The sequence below is a fragment of the Podarcis erhardii genome, assembly GCF_964252035.2.
Source record: "Podarcis erhardii genome assembly, chromosome: 6".
Lineage (NCBI taxonomy): Eukaryota > Metazoa > Chordata > Lepidosauria > Squamata > Lacertidae > Podarcis > Podarcis erhardii.
Genome location: NC_138510.1, coordinates 21,034,923 through 21,057,798, shown reverse-complemented (window position 1 = coordinate 21,057,798; position 22,876 = coordinate 21,034,923). Strand labels below are relative to the sequence as shown.

General features: G+C 43.2%; 1 protein-coding gene and 1 long non-coding RNA gene across 2 annotated transcripts in view; both read right to left on the bottom strand.

Annotated features, from left to right (window-relative positions):
- The window catches only part of PREX1 (phosphatidylinositol-3,4,5-trisphosphate dependent Rac exchange factor 1), a 224,717-nt gene that overhangs the window by 149,945 nt on the left and 51,896 nt on the right, over positions 1 to 22,876 (bottom strand). The window lies entirely within an intron of this gene.
- LOC309345240 lies at positions 9,190 to 16,351 on the bottom strand. The gene is made up of 2 exons (XR_014158132.1): positions 14,196 to 16,351; positions 9,190 to 13,913 (listed from the first exon to the last, which is right to left on the bottom strand). It is a non-coding gene; the product is annotated as an uncharacterized lncRNA (long non-coding RNA).

Below are 22,876 nucleotides of genomic sequence, written 5' to 3'. Positions count from 1 at the left end.
TATTCTATTTATATACCACCCTTCCTTCTGAAAGAGCCTAGGGTGGCAAGCACATCAATACTACAACAAAAAGAAATCTAATTAAGGATAGAAACAGTGATTTGATGGTTGACGAGAATTGCATCTTTCTGCCATCAAAAGACTGGGTTTACAGGAATGCTTTAAAATTCCTCCTCAAAGTCAACAACAGAGGAGACAGATACACCCCGCAAGGGAGGGCATTCCACAAGTGAGGAACTGCCACTTAAAAAGCATTGTCACAAAGCAATGCCAATGAGGCAGTCTCCCACGGCAGCACAACCAACAAGGCTTCACCTGCTGATCACAGGGTCAGAGATGGTTAATATTGGGAAAGGTGCTCTTTTCAATATTTAATGCTTTTAGGGCTTTATATGGCCAACTCGGGTGGCGCTGTGGGTTAAACCACAGAGCCTAGGACTTGCCGATCAGAAGGTTGGCGGTTCGAATCACCGCAACGGGGTGAGCTACCGTTGCTCAGTCCCTGCTCCTGCCCACCTAGCAGTTCGAAAGCACGTCAAAGGGCAAGTAGATAAACCACTCCGACGGGAAGGTAAACGGTGTTTCCATGCGCTGCTCTGGTTCGCCAGAAGCAGCTTAGTCATGCTGGCCACATGACCCGGAAGCTGTACACTGGGTCCCTCGGCCAATAAAGCAAGATGAGCGCCACAACCCCAGAGTCAGTCATGACTGGACCTAATGGTCAGGGGTCCCTTTACCTTTACCTAGGGCTTTATATGCTAGTACTAACACCTTGAACATGGGCCCAGTAGCTCACTAGCAGCCTGTGTAGCACTTTCAGGACACCTGGTCCCATCAGGCTCCCCTACCGTCATGCCAGCTTGCAACTGGTTGCCACAACATCTAGGTGTGACACAGGTAAGTCAACGATCATGGAGGCAGGAGGTTTGGTCATGAACAGGCTGGTGGTCAGATGCTAGATTGGACAGATAAACCAAGGGAAGGCTGTTGTTTTGTGAGGTCAGCTTTCCACTAGGTCATTCGAAACTACTCAGGGCACCAGGGCACATGGGAGGGTCAAATGTTGAATTTACCTCAGACTTTGTTGCAACTGGAAGGTGCAAGTCCCGAAAGAATTCCTCACTTGATGAGTATTTTTCCAAGTATAGCATTAATCCCTAGCCACTTACCCCTTGTTTGTGTGACCTTCTCTTTCAATTAGCACCTTCTTTTGTCATATAGATTAGCAATGGTGTCTTACCAGAGAAGGTATTACAACAAAGATTAAACATGTGTTCTTAGAAGAGCTTAGCTACTGTAAATTAACTACAAGTCTAAATCTATGGATCACCTTCACACTTGGTGACCATGCAGTTAAGTCAGCACCCTCTATTTGTCAAACATGGCAGGACCTCACTGACCTATAGAACCTAGCCTGGCCGAAGACTCAGAGCTCTTGTGCAAGAGACAACACACTAAAGGCTGGCTGCTGGAGCCTCTCGTTCAGGAGGACACATACACTCAAACCCTAGTTGGTTTGGTTTGCTTTATTTAAAGAAAGCCATCTACCATTCAGAAACATCATGGCAGTGTAAAAAAAAAGAAATAGAATACAAGGTTAAGATGGTGAAAGTGCATTAAATCCATCAGTAAAAGTAGCAGAAACAATAACAAAATAATGCTAAGCTTTAAAAGCCTGGCTGAATAATAGTTTTAAAAGTCTTAAGGAGGTGATTAAAATAACAAATTGCTAGCACCTTCCTAATTTCATGGGGGTTGTATTTCAACTCTCTGCTTATTTATCCTGCCTGTGAAGAGCTCAACAGTTATCTAGGGCAGGGGTCAGCAAGGTTTATCTTGCCTGGGCAGGATCAGTCCCACAGAGATCTCTCCGTGGGCCGGATTGTGCGAGTGCGTGAGCACGGGCACCTGTGATTTTCGGCATGTGCAGATGCAATTTCCGGCGCCACAGAAGCAAGTCTCCATGCCACGCTGCGCCGGTTTAGCACAGAGCGCAAGCAGGTGGCTCAGTTCGGGGGCAGCTCGGGGGCCGGTCAAACTACCTCCGCCGGCCACTTCTGGCCCATGGACCTTAGGTTGCTGACCCCTGATCTAGGATAAGCTACAGTGATACAAATGATATAGGCTCAGTTGAATAGGTGCACTGCATTGAAGGAAGTCGTGCCAAACAGAAGCAGGCAGAAGATTGGGGAAAGGGTGGGGGAATCTCGGAAAGCAAGACTTGCTCAGGCCTTTGCTCTGCAGAACAGATACCACGCCACAAATATGCAAACAAAAGCTTGCCGTTATCTACCACTGAGTGACCACAAACCAGACACCGGAAATTGGCATCCCAAAGCAGAGAGGAAACAGGGCAGAAACAAACAATGCTTTGAAGCTGCAACAAATGAGCAAAAAGATGCTATCCCCAACCCCTGCTTGCTGCTTGCACATCTGGCATCGCATTGCAGCACTCGAGGGACCCTTCTCCACCAGCTGGTTCCCCTCCCACCTCCCAAAGTGAGCATGAAGCAGGACCAAGGCTGGACAATTAGAGTAGAGCTCATTTTATAGCTCACGTATTTCATTCTATGCCTTGTGACAGGCAAGACGGGAAAGCATAAAGCCTAAGCTGCATTACCTGCTCTGTTTGGCTGTGGCTTCCTGACCTCCTTTGGAAAGTCTCCCCATGACTATGTTCCTCTCTAGAGGACTCTCAATGAACCTATTGGTTAAAGTATTAGAGGTTTTACTTAGAGGTTTTATTACAATCAAGTGGTGTATAATTTTTTGGGATAAATAAGTTCCAGCAGATTTCAGGCACAGGAGCTAGCCAGGTTCACATATATCAAAGGTGGAGGACCTTCTTTGTGGGCAATCTCTGAGCCTATGTGCCAGAGACTGGGAGGCCCAGAGGCATAAAATGGATGGCAACATTCTAGCCATGCAAAAGCTGGGTGCCTCTCTCACATGCCTCTCTCTGTCTCCCCATACTTCATTCAGGGGGATGCGGGTGGTGCTGTGGTCTAAACCAATGAGCCTCTTGGGCTTGCCGATCAGAAGGTTGGTGGTTCGAATCCCCGCAACGGGGTGAGCTCCCGTTGCTCTGTCCCAGCTCCTGCCAACCTAGCAGTTCAAAAGCACACCAGTGCAAGTAGATAAATGGGTGGGAATGTAAACGGCGTTTCTGTGCGCTCTGGTTTCCGTCACTGTGTTCCATTGCACTAGAAGCGGTTTAGTTATGGTGACCACATGACCCAGAAAGCTGTCTGTGGACAAATGCTGGCTGCCTCGGTCTGAAAGGGAGATGAGTGCCGCAACCCCATAGTCGCCTTTGACTGGACTTAACCGTCCAGGGGTCCTTTACCTTTACCCCATTCAGGCAGGTAAAGAGGCTGGGCTGGACACATTTCAGCCAGACAAAAGTACCTGAGGAGGGTGCAGATCAGGGCCAGTGAGGGATGTGGCCGAGGGCAAGTCCTAAGATTGTCAAGAGAGGCCAGGAGGAGCACTTCAATCCCTGGAACTACACTTCCCCACACAAGGCCTTTTCAGTGGCAGTTTTCCAGTTGTGGAATTTCTTCCCTAGTGAGTTGCGCCTGTCTCCATCATTTTCAACTTTCAGGAGGAATTTGAAAATATTTCTGTTTACCCAGGGGTTTAGTGGCTGACAAATACCATTCCTGGCAACCTCGAGATCATTGGATGGAAGTGTGTTTTTAACTGTAATTTGCTCTTACGTTTTTAACTGTAACTGCTTTTTGTTTGTTTAATTGTAATTGTTTTCAAAACATTTTTTTAAAAATTGCATTGTTTTTGTTTTATATTGTATATCTGCTCCTTGGGGAGGAAGGGCAGGATATAAATTAATTAATAAAATAAATCCCTTTACAGGCATATATGACAGAATCATAGAGTTGGAAGGGACCCCCAAGGGTTGTCTAGTCCAACTCCCTGCAATGCAGGAATTTCAACTAAAGCATCTAAGACAGATGGTCAACCAATCTCTGCTTAAAAACCTCCAAGGAAGGAAAGTCCACAACCTCCCGAAGGAGTCCATTCCACTGTCAAACAGCTCTTACTGTCAGAATCTCCATTCTTGTAACTTGAAGCTATTGGTTCGAGTCCTACACTCCAGAGCAGTTTGTTCCCTTTTCCATGAGACACCCCTTGAGATATTTGAAGATGGCGATCATATCTCCTCTCAATCTCCTCTTTTTCAGGATAAACATACACAGCCCTTTCAACTGTTCCTCACAAGGCTTGGTTTCCAGATCCTTGATAATCTTTGTTGTCCTCCTTTGCACACATTCCAGCTTGCCAGTATCCTTCTTCTGTGTGCATGTGTGTTTCAGCACACAGGTTTGTATCAGTTAAGGCATTTTGTTTTGTAGAACCCACCTCTTTTGCTGAATTTAATTTGTCCCAATCCATTCTGAGCTGTTTTACTTGTTTTCTAATTGTAATGGTTTTAACTGTATTTGCCACCCTATATTCTATTGTGATAATAAACAAGTAACTTACACTTTGGATGCAAGGTCTCAAATATGTATATATAATCATTTGCTAGAAAAATTTCCCATTTAAAGTGGTACCTCAGGTTAAGTACTTAATTCATTCCAGAGGTCCGTACTTAACCTGAAACTGTTCTTAACCTGAAGCACCACTTTAGCTAATGGGGCCTCCTGCTGCCGCCGCGCTGCCGGAGCCCGATTTCTGTTCTTATCCTGAAGCAAAGTTCTTAACCTGAAGCACTATTTCTAAGTTAGCGGCGTGTGTAACCTGAAGCGTATGTAACCCAAGGTACCACTGTACTTCCAACTGAGGAGCATAGTGCCATTTTCTTGGTCAGATATAAAGCTTCTGAAATCAAACCACGGCACAGCAATGATCACTTTCAGAAGATGACCACATGCACCCTTATGAATTTCAGCAACTGGAGCAGAAAGAGTACTTTAAACTGTAGACCCTTTTGTCCCTCTTTGAGAGATGCACAAATAGCCCTATAGTGCTTCTTTATTTATTAAAGAGAGTGGAGTTTGCAAGGCGATGCAATGCCACACAATCTTAAAGGTCAGTGCAGGCTTGACTGGTTCTCGTTACAGACCTGTAACGAACGTCCTGGAGGAGATAACTTGTTCCACCCTGCCAACATCTGAAAGCTATAAATAGGGATCCGAGGGAGAAAAACAAAAATAAAAAAGATCACACTTACTGACCCTGTTATGAAGTTTCAAACTTGGAGAACATTTCAAAGCGAACAAAAAAAAAAAAAAAAAGGCCACCCTATTTTCTCCCCCTTTAAAAATATATTCCCTTTGAAAATTCCTCCACCCTCCATCTGACTTTCTCTAATTATGTTGAGGAATAAAATTAATCTTCCCCTAGTTGTGTATGTGTGTATATCAAAGCAGAAACAGAATGAAAACAAAAAGTTTACAAGCAAACAAAACAATAGCCAGACCCATTTTTCTCTGGAGGCTTTCGGAAGCCTTGACTGAATATGTACAGCGACAATGACACAATGCTCCCTGTTCTAGCTGCAAAGTTCTACCTATGAACTCTGCAAAAGCTGTTTCATAACAGCATCCTGCACACAGTTTCTGCCACTTTGAAACCTTCCTGTCTCCGATTGCCTTATCTCTCCCGGTAATTCTAGAGCGCAATGGTTAAGGTGGAAAATGCAGGTATGCTATAACCAGTGCTTTTTTTCAAAATAAAAATAAATGTTTAGGGGTACTCTCATTTTGACTCAATAAAATCACCATTTTATAGTTCAAATCGGGGGGAAATAAATAAATAAAGTACAAAGATAAAGTACAAAGATTCACAAAATGTTTAGGGGTATGTGTACCCCTGCGTCCCCCCAGGAAAAAAAGCACTGGCTATAACTCTTGTTGGATCATTAGCTCAGTGGAAGGTCACCTGTTTCTCATACAGCCAGTGCCAGGCTCTATCCCTTGCATCACAGGTTAAAAGGATCTGGTTGCAGATTATGGGGAAGACCTTTACTTGAGACCCTGGGGAGTCATATAGTAGTAAACACTGGGATAGGAGGGTGAATAGCCTGCATGTTATATGCTCAACTCCCTATTTCTGGCCTTATGTTCAGGGCTGAGCTAGATGGGATGGTGGTAAATATGTGCTTATTTTTACATGCCTATTCTGTTCAGATATAAAGCAGGATTGAGTGTGACTTACTTTAACGGTTAAGGAAGAGGACACTTCCCCAGTTTTCCCATACACAACATGGCAAGCGATGAGAGATGCAACAACTCCGATCCCTTATTGCCTTTGCCAGTTCATGACTTGTTCTTCCCCTCCCCTCTCTTTTAAGAAATTGCAGGTTATTAAAAAGTTTCAGAGTGGAAAGAGCTTCTCCATATTTTCCCCGAATACCATTTTTCATGGCAGCCATTTCTGCAATAGAAATTGAAACCGTCCACGTTACTTAAATTCTCTTAGATAGGAAGGCAAAATTGGGGCGCTGGAAGGTGAAAGACATAATCTTGGGTTCCCTTGTGCAAAACCCACCCCCCATTTAAGTTGCTTCTCCAGATTTATTTTCACCGTGCAGATGTGTGCAAAGAGCCTTGTCACTCTACTTCCCTACTTTTGATAGCAGAAGTGAAATTGAACAAGGTCCCTATAAGACAGGAAATGAAAGTCATGCTATCCCTCTCTGTGTCTGGTGTGTATATATAGTCCTTCAAAAAAGAAGAAAAAAGTGGGGGTGGGGACAGCACACTTTTGCTTTTCTCTCCCAGCCTCTCCCTCCATCTATATAGCCTGTGTGGATTGGCTATGCGGAACTCGTAGGATCACAACAGAAATAAAATGACTATGCTGCACTCTGCAGAATTATGCATCAGGCTTAATGTTGCAAGGGATTGGACCTGCAGGATCCCCTCCAACTCTTTCATTTTATGATTCTGTGGGGAAAAAACCCAAAACACTGAATTCCTCAGAATTACAGAATCTTGCATGAAAACTTAATAGAAACAAGAGGTACTTCTAAGCAGTCGATTAAGTCTTGTTAGACTTCTGAAAGCCCTATTTTTGTTTTATGTTTCTGGCCCTCAAGAGTTGCAGAAGTAAGTTTGAGAATGTGAGAGCAACAAATGCTGCAGGATCGAAAACAGGGATTTTTGTAGCAGACATTTCAAAATGTGTGCTTTTCACATATAATCTCTATATGCACATTTCAGCATTTTAAAAGAGTGTTTTAAAGAACTCACTTAATTTGTCACCATCCGTTTGTTACATGCTCACCCAATTATATAATTACCCACAGCTGCAATTATACAAAGTAATTACTGGGCTCTTCTTAACAAATACAGTTTTGTTTTGTTTTGTTTTTGTAATGCTGAAGTTACTCTCAATGGGATTCATTTTTGCCTTCCCCAATGGTTACCTATGCAAATGTTTATCCAACACAGAAGTCCTCCTATCAATATTGGTCACTAGCTTGGATGTTCTCTCTTTCTACCAATAATTAAATGCTGGATCAATATTTAAAACCTGCAGAGTGAACTAGGCCAGTGTTGGAGATCTCAGAAAGCTTTGACCTCAAACCGCAGAGGTAACTGTTCCTTCCCCTTTGACAGTGCCAGATGCTTATTATCATAGTGTTAATTTACACAGCGTTCATCGTGTCGCTTCCGCTACTTAGTCAATTATTGAACATTTCAGGTAGGCTGGGAGCTGCTCTTTGCTATTCAATCCCTTACAACTGAGGCTGCTGAAAGGCCTTATAAGTTAGCATAATAGCAAAACTCCAAATTTTAGGATTTTTAAATCAAGAACAAAAGAGGGACAGATTTCAATAATGCTATTTTGCCACACCTCTTAACCCAATAGAGCTTCCTTGCAGCTAGGTACACCTCTAAGCAAGAAATAAGGAAATCGGCAGCCTTTAGGGAGCTTCACATTTACAGCCAATCTTTTGTTTTTAACTGTATACAATGACTTTAATTAGGGACTAAAACATACAGAGAATGTCAGGGATTTGGTGTCTCCTCATGCACCCCCCCCCAATATTCTCTAATCAAGATCGCTTACTTATAGACCCCATTTCTTTATTTCGTACTGCTTCCTGAAACCATCACTCCCAAGTACATAAATCCGCATGCCAAAACCACTTGAAACGAATTACTCATCAGTTATTGGAATACCCCCAGGCTGTTCAGACAGAGTATTTTTGACTACATTAGAATTTTATTGTATTTTGGCACTACGGTGTGGTTTTTAGTTTTATCCCAGTCAACTCTAGTTATTGTTGCCTTTCTCATTTGTATGATTGCTGGGAACCAAGCATCACCCAAATTCCTGTCAACCCTATTATGATTTGGCAGTGGCATACCCTGGGTATTTGCTGAACTGATCCTATCATGACTGTCACCAGGAGAAAAGCAGCCAAGAGGGTCATCCCTATATCCTGTCCCATTTCAAAATGTCAGCCCTAAAAAGTCTACAGATGATGAGATCACAGGTCCCCTTTTTCAGAAAGGCAAAGCACTGCAATGATGAAGAATATATTTTATCATTCTCTAAGATATGTCTGCCTCCCCTTCAGGTTAGCATGTAAGGCCTTCCTCATTTACTGAGGTGATAATTGCAATAGAACAGGTCAGAGCCTTTTCAGTTGGGGCAACAGCCATTTTAGGTATTAAAATGGTGCCATCATTTTAAGCATTTCAGTACCAACAAAAAACTCTATTTTTTGAGGGGGAGGCTTTTCGAAATACAGTACAGAGGAGGTCATACTGTTAGGCAGCATGAAAAAACCAGTGTCAATCCACCAGCTGGGGACTCCATCAGGGGAAAACAAATAGTCAACTACAGTACTGTAATCTGTTGATTCTATATTTACAGAACCTGGAGGGTGGCCATTTTGATTTCCTGCCTCAGGTCTTGGGCCCTCTCCAGTGCTGATGGGTTGTTGTTTTTTCTTGTGGTATTTCGGCTCTTGGTTTGTGATTGTTTTTAGTTGACTACTTGAGTCCTGTAGGTATCTCTTTTATCTTTGGTACATAGATTCAGATATTTCTCAAAGAGAAGCAGATAGTACATTTTAAAGATAAATAAGTAAAGTCCCATATTCTAAAATTTTGAAGAAGAAAAAGAGCTGATGCTTTGCTCCTGTGCTGGCTCCACCACTGACAGAGATTTGGCAGGCCTCTGTGCATTCCTGGATGAAACACAATTCAAAAAAAAAATCCCACCCTAGACAATGTCATCACAACCAACCAAGATTTATGGGCCCAGAGAACACAAAAGATACTAAAGCCACTAATTCATATTCATTACTCAAGTCTATAATTCTTAACTCACTGAATTTCCAAAAGCATCTGGGTCTGTTTGTGTGGCAACCTTTTCAAGGGGACAACAGAAGTTTTTCTAAACCTGCACAATATTAGGTTCATGGTAGGAGTACTCTGAATTAATTAGTTTAGTTAATTAATTGGTTGAAATATGACTTTGAAAAAGAATTTAGAAGGGGGAAATTCTTTGTTTTTCAGCAATGCTTGCATATATCACTGCGGGCGCCATCTTGGAGTTGGCATCCCCTATTCTGTGATGGAGAGAGTAGGCAGAATAAAACAGCACTGCTTCAATTAATCTAACTCTTATAAATGTAAGAAGTTGGTAGTGAAGCCAAACAGGCCTCATAGAGTCCATTCCCTCTCTAACAAGAAAGAAAATATTTTGAGATATACTATAAAGCTTTCATAATGTTTAAAGGGTTCAATTTCATAACTTCTAAACAGTTTAATTTTTCTCTCCAATGTCAAGATACAGCTTTTAAAAATAAATAAATAAATGAAAATGTACAATCTCTTTGATGAGCTTAGAGCGGGGAAATAACCTCTGATGTAGCTTTAATAACGCCAAAAAGAAACCAACATGTCAGGAAAACAAACTTTGCTTACAACTGCACTTTAGCCAAGAACTGGCGAGAGCTACAAAGGGAGGTTCCCTAGCCCAGCATAACAGAGAAATGCTTGAAACGGGATAAAATAATAAAATGATGACGATGTCACAAAGTCAGAGCCCTTTAACCAAATCTCAGAGCAAACCTTTATTTTATAAAATGTGCAAGATGTGTGCATCAGGGTGGGGGCTGGGAGTTCTGCTTTCCAAGGGCGAGTTCTGCAGAAAAAGAACCCCCCCCCCCAAAAAAAAACACTTCTGCAGTTTTGGACCAAAAGCTGCAGTTTGTGCATGGAATTGGCTGTCACCAAGAATTGGTGCATGGAATTGGCTCTCCTTCTACCCCCCCCCCCAAAAAAAAATCCCTGAAGCAGTTTTGAGCTTTAAACACAACTGTTCTTTAAAATGAAATGAAATGAAATGACTGAAAGGGAAAATAACATGTAGTATGTTTGCAATTAAAAATATAAAAAGTAGACGACCGAGGCAATCTTTTTATGATTCAACAATAAAAGAAGTACGGACTATACATCTTGTTGAATTAATAGAGTTGGGTCAGGTTTGGGGGGGGGGGCGTTAAAGCAGATTCTACCTCCAACTGATCCTAGGGCGTCACTTGTACAAACCTCAATCACTTAAGTTCAACAGACGTTTAAAACTTTTATCACTCCCTTCTGCATCATTACTGCCTGTCCTTTTAATGTATGATCTGAGCCAAACTCAGGGTTTCGTTATGCTATTCTCTGATGGTAACTGAATTTTTATTTAGGGTAGATGGGAATGAGAAAGAGGTTCACCAAAGCTCTTGTATATGAGTCACTAATTGATAAAGAAGAGGTGTTGTTTTACTGGCCAATGTGTCCACATGAAACACCATCAAGGAAGGCTTTCCTTCCTACAGAGCCCAGGAAAATGCAGGCCTGCTTTCCCTGTCCTCAGCTGACCAGGAGATGCTTGAGATGCACTGAGCTACAGCTCTTCCCCAAACATGTCTCCAAGTGGGACAATTCCACCACTGACAGATACTTCCAACAGTAAAATATTATGCATCTTTACTCAGATGCAAGTCTCACTCGGTTTAACGGGGCTTACTACAAAGTAAATGTGCAAAGAAAGGATTGCAGCCAATGAGATCCAGACAATCAGATTCCTGAAGCACTGGAGAGGACAACTATGAGCTTTTTTAAAAGATCTGCCAGGTGAAGGAATGAGCCTAACTACTCCACTCCTGCAAAGTATCCACCAGCTTAGGGGAATGCCAGCAGCTCATATCCTCTTGACAAAGAAAGAAATGCTTTTTTGCCAAAGGAACATTAGCTTTAAGTGACCTGGAAGCATCAATTTTTGCAAAACAGTAACCATACAGCTCTAAATAGAGTCTCCCAAAGCTGGAAAATATTATTATCTGCATGTTCGCTCAAAAACTTTGAGAAAGGCCACTCAGGCTGGAGACCAATGTAATGTAAAAAGAAAGAGCTCAAAGCCCTGAGAACAAGCTGTCAGCTTATTCTTTTCCAGAGACAACACTGAACACAAGTGGGTGAGCCTTGCCATCTCGACTTACATCTTCTCCTGCCTCTTCTCCCAGGTGGGCAATCCTGCAGTCATGGCAGCAGAGACCAAATGGGCAAGCATGGAAGGTCAAGAATGATAAATCAGCTTTTGGTCTGCTGGTTCACACTCCAGTCCTATCTCTTTTCATAATACATCTGTCGATGCTGATAATGACTGGGTGGGCTTTGAACCCATTCATCCAATACAGTATCCAATACACTCACTTTCTCTCAAGAGATTCCTTGTCTGGTTGTCGGCAGGCTCTTTTTACTCACTCTAGGTAAATGGACTAGAAAGCTAGGCAGACTCATGTAGCACTAGGGAAAGATTTAAAAAGTAGCTTATCTTTTATTGCTTGAATTTTATTATCATTTCTGCAGCTGTGTTTTTATTATAAGTTGCTTGATTTTATAGTTAGTGATTTAACTATAAAAGGGTTTTTGTTTGTTTTCGTTTTTTTGCTTTGCTCTAAACTGTTACTGTGATTTGGGGGGTTTAATCCATTTTCAATCAATCAATTTTTTCCCATGTTGTACATTGTTTATTGGCAGAGAATGGAGTATTATAAATCTCAAAAAAAAGAAGCAAACTTGAAAGGAGAATCAATCACTCACATCAGCTCAGGCCTGATAACATCCCTCACGCATGCCAGCTGTAAATTGAATTCTGGGGGAGGGGGATTAGAAGACTCACAGCAATTAGATTACAACTAGGGATTAGCACAAACACTTTCTACCTTACTAGAGCTTTTAATGTTGGCCTCCTGTCATGCTTTGTCATATATGTCTTCCAAGACTGAGTGAACAAAACTGCTCATACATCACCACTACAGTAACGTTTGCTCAAGATAGTTATTTTATTAGTTATTAGTTATCTTTACAGTTTATTTTTCACTTTTATAACCCACCTTTCTTCCGTCATGGAACTCAAGGCAGTATTCATACGGTCCTTTCCCAGGAAGTCTCCCATCCAGGCTCTGACCAGACCCAGACCTGCTTAGCTGCAGCAAGGTGGTAGCCCCATGTGTCTCCAGACCATACCCTGGTCAAGCATATGAGTGAGGGCCAAACCAATCAACTCCTACAAATACAGTTCTGAATTCTCTGCATTTGTAAGCAAATGCTCTGCTTGCGACTCTTTTCAAGGTCATCACCAGGGCTCACCACGGTGAATCTAATCAAAACGCATGAGGCAGCACTTGAGATGACAAGATGCATGTGAGAGGCTTAATCACTGCAGCCTAGTATAATGAAAAGATCCTTGGAATTAATATGAAATGTTACAGGGAGTGAATGTAAACATTTCAGATGGCAGGTCCTCAAGGTCCAGAGGAAAGCCGTTGCCCTAAGTAGTTCCTGAAACACTTGCTTTTCCAGAAAAATCAGCCCGGGATCACTCCACTTAAAAGAGAAATCACAGTAGTGCACCTGGTGAAGAGAGAGCCAGTGCTAGCTCTCCTCTTACCTGTTTTATCTGTGAGTGTACATCCTGGAAAGATGGGGAGAACGAGTCAAATTTCCTTCCTAAGTAATGGCCGCTAGGAGGACAGGGCTCCTGTAGGAATGGGCAGTGCCACGTTGCTCCCCTCCCAGGAACACTATTACTGCCACTTACCAGGATGGTGGTATATTGTTGTGGCAAGGGCAGGGCTGCACTGATGGGGGCAGCACTGAATTGGCTCTGACAGTTCGCCTGTGTTCAGCCCCAATTCTGCTGTGTGGAGGGTCGTGTCGCCACCTCACTGTGCCAGCTGCCCCTGCATCTTCAATACTTGTGTGGAACAGGAAATTTCAGCATAGTGAGCTACCCCTGCTGAGATTTCCCCTTTTACCGAATTATTAAATGCATAGGAACCTTGTCCTCTTTCACATTTGGCTGCCCAAACACCCACAACTGCTTGCTCCCACTGAAATTTCCAGGGGGTGTTTTCAGGGTATTCCTTTTCTTAAATGGCTTTTAATTGCTAACTGCTGCTTTAAATATTGTGTTTTGATCATTTTAATTGTCAAGGCATTGCTGTTTGATTTAATGTTTTTACGGTTTGTAAGTTTCCTTAGTTGTGCTGCAAATGGAAAGGTATGGCAGAAATGCTGGAAATTATGAATTAGATACAGGCTTAGCCATGCTCAAAGTAGACCGTTTAAAATCAAAGGGAGAACAGTCAGTCATCAATAACTTATAACTCCATTGATCTCACTGAGTTGACTCTAAGCAGGGCTTAGCATAAATTGATCATATGCCAAGCACCATCAAACTTTTTGCATAACATATTGTAGCTACCAAGCTGGAAGACATACTCTTATTATTATAGTTTTCTTTATTAATTTGTAACTCATCTTCCAAAGTAATTTACAAACATATCCTTATAAACAGCTAAATAATTTTAAGAACAGTACAAAAACAAGTGTAGGCTTAATAACAATGCAGAATGAACATGTAGACAGATACTTTTTCATCCAACTGAAAAAGCTTGTTGGAAGAAAATTGTTTCTGGAAAGCACCAGGAATGCTGTTCCACAGAACACGGGCAGCTACACTGAAAGCTCTGCTCCAAGTCACCGTGGAGTGGGCTTCAGATATTTGGGGTATATTGGGGTCAGAACACAATGACCTACTTGATATACAAAGGATATATAACGATCTCTGAAGTAATCAATATGGAGAGATAACATACACACACACACACACACACACACACACACACACACATATATATATATACACACAACAATGGAGCTGCCAACTTTTTTAGCAGGCTCTGCTCCTCTGCCTTAAACAGCAGCTCAATCGGCAGTCTTCAGCTGATTATGATGTTTGTTTATGGCCATGTCATGGAGAGCTGCTGATCAAGCTCCTTTTAAAAGCCCAAGGACAGGCCAAAGTGGGGATTTATTGCTGCTCAGTTTTTCACTTCCTAAAAATAAACAAAACCTACACTTTAAAAAGAGTTGGTACTGGTGTGCTTTAATTTTGGTGTTGCTCATTCTCTCAGACTCAAGTATATAAATATACTTAACTGCAAAGATTTCTACATATAAAACTCACTAAGAATATCTCCAGACTGGTTACTGTTTTGCAGAAGAGAGTAAAACTCACACCATAAATTTAGGTTTCTGCAATTAAAGAGGATTAAAGCAAGCTGTTGCTCTAGCACAAGAAATCCACTTTAGAATAAGAATTAGACTCTATATGGTTTGGAAAGTGTGGAGCGGACAAGTGACTACCAGGAAGATGTATAAACACCCTGCCAGAAAATCAGGATGAACACAGGACAAACACTCATTGTTGTATAACCTCCCCATAAACAAATGTTCTAAAAAGACTGGACACAGTCTAACCACCGCATAAGCTTTGTGCAAGCAAATGAGGATGACTGCTCGGTCGATAGGTTGTCTGAAGGAAATCAAATAATTCCACGGGAAGCAGCGGGTTAAAACATGTATTTCATAGTTTTGCTTTATTTAGCACTGAAAACCCTTAATTGGAAAGATGTGCAATCTTGCCACAGTTTAGCCTGGAAAAAACGAGTACAGTACTGTAGTGCTTTTTGAGAGCAGGGGAGGATGGGGTAGAGAAAAAATGCTGTTACAAATATATTCATTGACTGGAAGCCACAGCATCCCCTCCGGGCAAATACACCCAGGCGAGTTGTGCTGCAGTTTCACTTGAAAAGATATTTAGATTGATTTATAATTGCGAACTAGGGATTGTATTAAGAGCTTTGAATTGATGCACTAATGACTGGGGTTCTTGTAATGAGCAAATGCAGCTGCCCTTGACAATGGCCCACAGGTCTCAGTAGGCTACAAGCGGAGCTGAACAATGAGGTTAGTCTTGAACGCTTACGTGTATTAAAAAAGAAGAAGAAGAAGCAGAGATTTGTTGCCAAGCCTGTTCCAGAACAGGAAACTGTCCCCCAAAAGATACACGAAGGGAGGAGGGGTGTTGCACAGAGGTAAAGAGAACAGAATCCTCTTTTATGATCATGCGGGTGGAGAATCAGGGAAGGAACCAAACTAGTTGTGGCATTTAACATACTAATGCAATTAACGGGTGCATGGTTTTTGTTTTTTTAATGTTTTGTTTTTTTTAAAAAAAAAAAAAACAGCTTTGGGGAGTCCAAGCAGTATCCAAAATGCATGGGGTGACAAAGGAGAATTTAACCCTTTCCCTCTTACTGTAGTCCCATTAAAAATCCTAATTCCAACCTGCAATTACATCAGTAGAGAAGATTGCATTGGTGGCGGAGAAGAGTATGGAAAGGGAACAAATAGCTGCTTTATACTGAGCCATACCATTGATCTATCTAGCACAATATTGCCTGATTGGCAGAAGCTCTCCAGGATTTCAGGCAGGAGTCTCTCCCAGTTTTCCTGGAGATGCCAGGGATTAAACCTGGGATCTTTCGTTTGCAAAGCAGATGCTTTTCCACTGAATTCCTTTGCCTGGGAATATGTTCTGGGAATGTCACTACAGACATGAAGTATGTTTTATATATAAACTTAGGAAACTGCAGTTCAGAGAAGGGGAAGGGACATAGGTATCTCTTGCTCGCGATGCCTAGAAGGCCAGGACAATTAAACTCGTATGATATAGAAATAAATTGTTATTTAGAAGTGTAGATTGGCCCACCATTTCAAATCACTGCAGACCACTTCTTCAAATGACACCCAAGACACTTCGGTGCTAACCTCCTGCTGCCTTGCTCCTCCGGAGGGGATGCGGGTGGCGCTGCGGTCTAAACCACCGAGCCTCTCAGGCTTGCCGATCGGAAGGTCTGCGGTTTGAATCCCCACGGTGGGGTGAGCTCCCATTGCTCTGTCCCAGCTCCTGCCAACCTAGCAGTTTGAAAGCACACCGGTGCAAGTAGATAAATAGGTACCGCTGCGGCTGGAAGGTAGATGGTGTTTCCACGTGCTCTGGCTTCCATCACGGTGTTCCATTGCGCCAGAAGCGGTTTAGTCCTGCTGGCCACATGACCCAGAAAGCTGTCTGTGGACAAACGCCAATACCCTTGACCTGAAAGCGAGATGAGCGCCGCAACCCCATAGTCACCTTTGACTGGACTTAATCGTCCAGGGGTCCTTTACTCTTTTTTTTTTTACCTCACTCCTCCTTCTCTGTCTCTGTCTCTGTCTCTGTCTCTGTCTCTGTCTCTGTCTCTGTCTCTCTCTCTCGCCCAGTAAACAGTAGTGACTCCACTTCCGAGAGGTCACATTAGCTCCATCACCCCACCATGCAGTCTGTTTTCATTCATTCTCAAGAGTCCTTGGAAATGGCCTCTCAAACAAAAATCCAGTGCTACTAAAAAATTAAGAAACCTTGTAGAAACACTTGAAACAGCCCTCACATTTGCCTGCATCATCTCATAATTTTGTTTTACTCCTGTTTCACTTATCCATTTCATAAGCATTCTTTTCTGGACCTTCTCTCCAGTTTAGCTAGCGGCAGCAGGCTTAGCGTGGGAACTCGTTTCCAGAGGAAGCTGGGGAAACCACGAAGGGCAAGATGCCATCCCACAGAAAGGATGGAGGTGAAAACTATCGTGCTTTGGATCAAAGGTGCTGAAAGTGCTGAGCACACAAATTCGCCCCAGAGTGGCTTCTTGGTTCTGTCACCCTAACAACAACTGAGTGACTGCCTTTCTGGTTAGCCAAGAGATACCACAGTGGCATGGATAGAGAAAGGGAAGCTGCCTTAAACTGGGTCAAGTCACTGGCCCATTTGGATCAACGGGAGATCTTGAGTCAGTCATTATCTCTCAGCCTAACCTAACTCACAGAGTGGCTGCGATGATAGAAAGAGAGGAAGAACCATACATGTTGCCTTGAGTTTCTAAGGATGAAAAATTGGCAAGAAATAAATGGCAAAAGCAGGATCCACATTATGCTAGGATACTACCCCCAGAGCCATTGCCGACATGTTCCCTTGGTGCCAATTTACACATTGCCCCCTTACAGACCCACTCTTGGCATCTTACAGAAGGCAACCACCACAATCTGTGAAATACACAGTCTACTTAAAAAATTGCACTTCCTATACAGTGGTACCTCGGGTTACATACGCTTCAGGTTGCATATGCTTCAGGTTACAGACTCCACTAACATAGAAATAGTGCTTCAGGTTAAGAACTTTGCTTCAGGATGAGAACAGAAATCATGCTCTGGCAGTGCGGCAGCAGCAGGAGGCCCCATTAGCTAAAGTGGTGCTTCAGGTTAAGAACAGTTTAGGTTAAGTACGGACCTCCGGAACAAATTAAGTACTTAACCCGAGGTACCACTGTATTAGAAAGCATTCGCACACCTTGTTGTCTCTGGTTTACATATATTATGCAGGCAGGACTGGTGGTATTCCGTATAGTACTACTAAGGCATTCCTTTCCCCTGGAAATGGTTCTGCAATGTTTTGGAAGCTGCCACACCTCTAATTTAAGGTTAGCTCCAGAGGCTCTCTTGGCACCAGAACCCCTTCTATTTACGACTGAGCTTTTGACGTGGCCTTAAATATACTCATGAGTGCCCAAAGCACAAGCACATTTGAGGACAGCACAAGCCACTACATCTGCTTCGGCAATTAGACCTGCTCTGCTTTGTGCTGCATGCTTATGTAAGGAATAGGGGGGCAAAGGTCCTGGTGGAGAGCCCGGGGCCTTGGCACCAGTCCCACCCTTGGAGCAGCTCTGAGATCTGTGAAATTTAATGGCAATTAAATTCTACCTGTGGCAATAGCAGTCTGGGCGACAGGAAGAGCTGATCTGAGAAAGTGAGCCAGACAACTCCTACATGCACACATGCACACTGGGTGTAAAAAATGGCTTCAGTGTTATTAGTTCAGATCTTAAAGGATAACCCCGCCCCTTATATACCAGCTGCAGAAATGACAAAAATGAGAGCATTATTATTCCTGTTCATCCCATACACCAAGAATCCCTCTGCGGCATGTTAGAAACACACACAATTCTAAGAATACTTTGGGTGTAAGGCTGCCTCCTAGGCACCATTACTTGGTGGTATGCTGCATTTATTATGTTTAGACTGATTTCCAAATAAATATTTTAATTTTAAAGTTTTCTATTCTGCCACTTCCTGCAAGGATGCTCAAGGCAAGCAATAAAAAGAGAATAAAACAAACATAATCCCTAAAAAAAACCTTGCAGTATACAGTCAAATTAATAAATTAACCATTTTCTCCCTGTTTAACATATCCAACAGGCGCAAAAGTAACAAAGGACTTAGCCAGTCCGGGGGGGGGGGGTGATTAACCTAGGGCCTTTTTTAAAGAGCGCAGTCTTCACCAACTACCTGAAGCAGCATCAGGATGCTAGGCAAGGTATTTCATAGGTTGGGTGCCACCACAGAAAAGTACCCATCACACCATGAAGCTTCTGAGGTGGCAACACATACCTCTTCTTTCCTTCCTTCTGTTTTTCCTAGCTCACGGGGGGTTACGTTCTGAGGCACCGCATCTTTAAGTGAAATCACATATAGTGCAAACACCCATTTCAAAACCCTGAAAACAAGCTCTATACCTCTGAAACCTCTAGAAAACCCCTTTTAAAAAACCAGCAGTGCTTACCACATGGGCATAAATGGTAGCAATCACTCCCTCCAGGCCTCAATGGTCGGTGCAATGGCTCCTGAGATTGCACTTGCAAAGGCTTGTGGGATTGCTAGGTGCTGTTTTCATGCTGCTTTTGCCCTTTCTGTACTCTTTTAGGGCCGTTTTTGCCCGTTTTTCTAGTCACTTCTGGGTTTGTGGCTGTGCATGGCTGCGCACATAGTGAATGTGCATAAAATGGTTGTTGCCTGTACAAAATCGTAATGTAGCAGGACCAGGGGCATTCTGGGGAAATGAAGCCCTTGTGGGGGTGGGGTGTTGTGCTGCAGCCTCAGACAGCACATCTGCTATACACTTTACCCACCATGCAAAAAAGCAAAGGGAAAGGTGATGTCAGGAACTGGCAATAGCCTGGATAAGCCATAGCATTTGTCTAACCATGCCAAGCACTGGCTCCAGGCCTGCTGAAAATAAGCCCAGCCACAAGGTAAGCAGCCAGAGGAAGGGGTTGTTGAGGGCAGCAAAAGGGTTCGGTCCTCCCCTGCCCTCTGCTTCTCTGTGCAAAATTATCTCCCTGCTTCAGCTTCAAAGCTAAGTTGCATTCTTTTGCACAGTCTATTATGAAGCACAGTCTAATACAGATCTGCTGTAGTAACATGTAGTTTAGACTCTTTACATAGCACCTTTGAGGGCTTCAAAGAAGTAATATCAGTAATCCTTACGACAGCCCTGTAAAGTAGGTCAGTACTATTATCCCTGCATTGTAGATGATGGAACAAATTAGCTTGTGCTAAGGGTACTTCAGTGAGTTCATAACAGAGGGTGAAACTTTAACCAGGGACCTCGCGCATTTGGCCATTACACTGTGCCACTTCTCAAGAAAGAAGATGAATTGTTTTCTTTTTCTACCTTGTCTTTTAAAATCCTTCTTGTATTTTGGGTCTAGTGAGTGGGCTCCTCTTCAGTTGGCATGGCTGGTGCATCTGTTTCATGCCAAATGTGGTCAGCAGAGATTTCTTTACGTTACATTAGACCATGGGTAGACAAACTAAGGTCAGTGGGCCAGATCAGGCCCAATTGCCTTATGGATCCAGCCCGCGGACGGTCCGGGAATCGCCGTGTGGATCGCCAGCATGTGTGCGTTCCCCCCCCTCCCTCACACAGCGGCGGCGGCACTTCCTCCCTCCCTCCTCCTGGCTTCTCCCCGCCCTGCCTAGAGGAGGAAGGGGGCTGGGCTCTGTTGGTGCCAGCAGTAACAGCAGTGTTCGAACGGCCGCCATTTTAAGCAGCCCCTCTCCAGAGCCCTTTCATGTGCCACTCATTGTCCCACCGCCACCAGCCTCTGCCAGTCACAAGACACAGGTAAGCAGCCACCAGGGCTTGTAGTGCTCTTGCATCACCTCCCCCCCCCAAAAAAATACAGTCTGGCCCCCCACAAGGTCTGAGGGGCAGTGGACTGGCCCCCTGCTGAAAATGTATGCTGACCCCTGCATTAGACAGTAAGAACTTTGCAACTTGGAAGCAGTTTTAAAAACCTTCGTATTCTGAACATCCCCAGCAAGACGAACCAGATAAAGATCAACCCCTGTCCTGTGATGGGCAGAGCAGTTGTCTAAAATGTAAAATACAGCATAGCAACAGAAGAACACACACCAATACTGTATCTAGCCACCATTGCATCCTTGCAACCAAGTTATGTTCACTAGTAAACACCTTTTGTGTAACCTAGTTTAGCAATTCTGACTGGTACTGATTGGTTCCTTGAAAGAGGCAGCAGCTTCTTCCTCCTGCCAATCTGTACCGCTTTATTCATTTTCACTGACTGCGAGTGTAGGTGTGTGCAAGGGGGGGGGGTCTCCTTTCAGATGATTTGAAAGCAAATGGGCAAATATTTGACTATATTCAACAAGACTTGCGTGTCACTCTTAAAATCTAGAGCATTAGAACTACACAGAAGTTGTACATGAAAGGCTTGAATAATCAAATTTTGCATTCCTAAGAAAAATGTGCCAACAATATCCAGTCTGCAGCCCTTTTTTAAGCTGTATAATGAGAAAGGTGGAAAAATAACACGGCTTTCACAAGCCACTCAAGGCTCTTTTGGTCCTTTCTGCTTCTCTCTCACACACACCCTTCCCCACCCCAATCCTCCCACATTAGTCATTTTCCTCCATATCCATGCTTGTATATATTTAATTAGCTGCTTCGTGGGCACGTTTGGGATGAATTTGCTAGGCTTCAAACCAAAGCCGTGATCTTCTAACTCATTTATTCTTATGCAGCACCACTGGATTCCTAAATTCTTCTGCTCAGTACCTTGCAACACCTTTGCCAGAATATCTAGGAAAGGTTAGCGCTTGCTTTCTAGGCTTCCATAATCACAGCTCTGTTCCTGCAAAACCAGTTTTTTGTTTTTTAAAAGGGGGGCAAGTGCCTTTACCGTGAAGGTAGGTCTAATAGCAACTTCAGGAGAAGGGTGGAGTTGGAGCAACAATGCAGGGCTAAAGGTTAACCTCATGCTTCCTCAACATTGCTGCTGTGGTTAAATTAACATAAGCTTCCTCAGTTACCTTGGGGTGGCGGAAGAATATTGGGGTATTCAATAGCTATGTCACATTGACTTGAGCTCTACATTGATATACACCCACTGAAATCAACTTAGGGGTGGTGGTCAAAGATCTAGCCCAGGGGTCAGTAAACTTTTTCAGCAGGGGGCCGGTCCACTGTCTCTCAGACTTTGTGGGGGGGCTGGACTATTTTTTTGGGGGGGGGGATGAACAAATTCCTATGCCCCACAAATAACCCAGAGGTGCATTTTAAATAAAAGCACACATTCTACTCATGTAAAAACACGCCGATTCCCAGACCGTCCACGGGTCAGATTTAGAAGGCGACTGGACCGGATCCAGCCCCCGGGCCTTAGTTTGCCTATCCATGATCTAGCCTCCAAATACTGCATTTCCAGGGGATGTGTTCAGGTAATAGATGATGGGAGTAGACAACACACAGTGCACAAACAGATCACATCCAAGCCATACATTTCAAATACACTCATACTACATTGAATGAATGAATGAATGAATGAATGAAATCTTTCTTACTAAAAGCTATAAGCCGTCATAACTGGTCACAATGCGTAGCATACCACATTAACAGTCATGGTTTCCCCGAAAGAATCCTGGGAACTATAGTTGATTATTGGTGCTAGGAATGGTAGCTCTCTGAGGGATCTCCTAACCTCTCCAAAATATACCTAACCGGTTAGAGAAATTCGCACAGCTTAGATTTCGGTCACGCAGGGTGGAATGTGTTTAAGTTGGGGGGTGTCTGTCCTAATACAGAACTACAAAACTAAACGAACATGCTTCTTATCTAATGGATTTGCATATCCTGGAATACTAGCAGTCATCTCACAGTACACTATTGAGCATACAGTTTGGGAATGACTGATTCAGATCTTCAAGTAACACCATTTGCATAGTTCGTAATCAGGAGAGGGCAGGAGGATGGGGTATGTGTTCCTAAAGAGCAGTTACACAGTTGTCTGTCAAAGACAAGCCATACGAAATAATTACTACTTTGCTTCACAACTGAGGTAATGCTGGCATTGTCACAGCCTCAAGTGACAGCAGCTATGCCAAACGTAGGACTTCTTAAACAAAACAAAAAAAAAACAAAACAAAACACCAACCTGCAATCAAGCTTTCTCTACAGTGACAGGATTGCATAATGAGAACTCTCCTAATTGTGCAAAATCTGCCAATAAGCACAGAGGCCATTAATTCATCAGACACACAAAGGATATGATGTGCGGTTATCAATTTCTATAAGCCACCGGAGGAGGTAAAACGAT